Source organism: Mandrillus leucophaeus, unplaced genomic scaffold, assembly GCF_000951045.1.
Source record: "Mandrillus leucophaeus isolate KB7577 unplaced genomic scaffold, Mleu.le_1.0 Scaffold188, whole genome shotgun sequence".
Lineage (NCBI taxonomy): Eukaryota > Metazoa > Chordata > Mammalia > Primates > Cercopithecidae > Mandrillus > Mandrillus leucophaeus.
In genome coordinates, this window is record NW_012101898.1 from 4,340,689 (window position 1) to 4,343,642 (window position 2,954).

A 2,954-nucleotide genomic window follows, 5' to 3' on the forward strand; every position below is an offset into this window, starting at 1 on the left:
GGTGTATTTCACTTGTAAATCACCCAGGAAAGAACCACACCTTCAGCTGAAGTACTGGACTTGAAAATGATTGGCAGTCCATGCTTCGTTTTTGTTCATTGCCTGAATTATGGCATCCAAGTTGACGTACTCCCAACTATGTTAAGTATTTTAAAAACAAAAACTCTGTTAGGAAGAGTAAGACTAGCATCAAGGATTTCCCTCTAAGGAAGTGAAAATAATGTTCACACAGAGAAAAAACAAAAATGGGTGTTCCCATTTTCTGTGGCTAATCATAAAGAAAAAAACATTGGAAGTTCAAAATGTCACAGTTTCTATTTTAATTCAATTGACTCGTTACAACTGTATACACTAGTCCATACATAGTGTACTGACCTTATGGACAAATTACAATACATTATTTCAAATGTTATTTTAATGTTTTCTTAAAGACAACCTGATGAAATTACTCTGAAAACCCCTTCAACAAGTCCACATAAATGTGTACCACACAAAAAAGAAGTTTGATAAGACAAAACGGAAAAGAGCAAGTTCTGTAACATTTTCTGCAAATGCACTGCATATTCAACTAAATACCAAAGTAAGATTATATTTGAGAATATCATAACTTCATTTTTAATTTTACAAGCCATTATGAAAGCAATATTATCCTTAGATATTATTTAACAAAACTATAAATTGCATTTGCAAACTAATATTTGAATTTCATTTTTGTCTTTGATGAACAATTTCACCAGGAGAAAGAATTGGCTTGTATTCTATTGTGAAAGATGTAAAGTGGATAGAAATACTGTAATTTGACAGTGCATGACTTTTATTACAAACAATGAAAACATTAGTGACACCTATAATGATTGGGTTATACAACTACACAAACGTACACCAAATTAAATAACTCCTAAGACTATGACAATTTTATTAGAGCAACAACCTCATGTACTTACAATTGCCATTCAATCAGGTAATATCATTTGCAATCCACAATATAACATAAAACCCACGTATACAGTACATGTAGTTTTTCTCATGCCCATCGGCCGCTCTGGGTGCACACACAGGCAAAGAGCAATACTAACTAGTCCTTTAAGAATCATGTTTAAGACGAGGCTCATGTTTAACACTAGGCTCAAAAGGGAAAAAGAAAAGGAAATGAGAAATGTATGCTACTTCATCTACTGCTTCTTTTTTGAAAGAAATTTTATATTAAAACAATGCAACGGGCACAACGGTGTGTTCAAAGTGCTCTCGGAAAGTTCCCTGAATCTGAATAAGGTGAAACTAAGGCAACATTGCTAAAAACTAATCACAGTATTCAATTAACTTGAGCCGTATAGACCTTGCTAGTCCTTCTGCAACACTGACTTGTGATGAGTATAATCAAAGGCCTCCCAAATTTCAACACTTAACTTGGAATGTAATCGTCTTCCTTCAAGCCCTGAGCCCTTGTAACCCACAGATCAGTAACGATACCACTTAACGTTTTCCCCCAACAACAGTAGGAACAGATTCTGCGTATGGCAACGATATGTTAATAAAAGACAGCTGAGGGCAGTTTAAAGCATCTAGTTCATATTTGAGGATACTCGCCCCTATATGTCACACTTCTCGTAGCACAAATCCCCAAAATAATGCACAGGTTCACCGCCATAACTTGATATGAGTCACAGCAAACACTTCTCCATGGGATTTTAGAAGTGGTGCAGCCCCGAAGCCTTGTCATTATGTAGGTGAACGACCAGCAGCAGAGAGGAGCTGGACTCCCCTCGGTAGCTTCAGCCCCTGATGAAGTATGCACAATGAGATAACTCCCAGGGAGTTTCAGCACCTCCCTATTTTCATGGAAGTCACTGCAGAAAATCCCAAGCCTCTTAAATATTGGTCACATAGTTCTTAAAAGTGAAAATTTACACCTGTCAGGCCTAATACTATGCTTATAACATTCTCTGTTTTCTAAATAAACGTATTTGCTTGAGCACAGTAAAAATACATCTTAATAACACCTTCCAGAGCTAAGGCGAACCAGAGAAGCTCAAATGAGGCACACAACAAAAGAAAAAAACACCTTGGAACCACAACCTGCCCCGCTCTCTCTCATCTCCCACACCCTTCATACCCCCACGGTTACAGCAAAACACAACTTTGGGCATTTTGGAAGTAACTGTTCTTTGTGACACATACACACACAAACACACACCCCAAAAATTCCCAAGTCTGTTTTCCTACCACACACACCAGGAAGGCTGCATCACCTTTCTAGTGACTTAATTCTGAACGTAGAGGCTCAAACCTGCCGAGTGGCAATCGAAGAAAACACATTACACACCAGAAGAAGATGAGGGTCGGGAAAAAAGAAAAAAGCAGCTTCGCTTTCGGCCATTAATTACGGATCACCCCAATTTCGCATCGCTTATCTCCCATACACACGCACAGCCTTCCAAACGTGGCTTTCAGGCAGCGCTTTCCAGAGCCTGGCTGTCTATTGTCAGCACGCAGAAGCCCCCGAAACCTGTGAAGCCGGCAGCAAAGGCTTGCTCGGAAGCCGCTAAATATAGACCAAGGGGGCTCTGGGTCTGGCAAGCCGCGGGAGCCTGAAGACATGGCCATGGACGCATATGACTAAGTCTTTCCATTTTGTTCTAGCCAAACATCGTAATGACATTGAACATAAGGGCAAAAGACTGGAGGGAAGTCCTCCCCACCCCCACCCCGTCTCCTCCCGTATATTAGGGACGTCATGAATGCACCGGGTATGTTCTCTGGGTGGCGGGGAGCAGCATTGTCGGTGTTGCCCTAAATACGCTTCCTCCCGGGGAGATGGGTGGCAGGGAGGGGGAGCACGCAGGGCAGCCACTTGGTAACAGCTCCAAGAAAGGCACTAACCCCGGACCCCCTTCCAGGCACAGCGGCTTCCGAGGGGGACCTGGCGCGATAGCGGTCCTTCCCGAGGCAGGCAG

General features: G+C 41.6%; 1 protein-coding gene across 1 annotated transcript in view; it reads right to left on the reverse strand.

Moving 5' to 3' along the window:
* CTNND2 (catenin (cadherin-associated protein), delta 2) overlaps window positions 1-2,654 on the reverse strand; it is a 1,004,786-nt gene extending 1,002,132 nt beyond the window's left edge. The window contains exon 1 of the mRNA XM_011978063.1: window positions 2,441-2,654. The gene's annotated coding sequence lies outside the window, so the exon portion shown is untranslated. The remainder of the gene's footprint in view (window positions 1-2,440) is intronic.
* Between the last annotated feature and the right edge of the window lie 300 nt (window positions 2,655-2,954).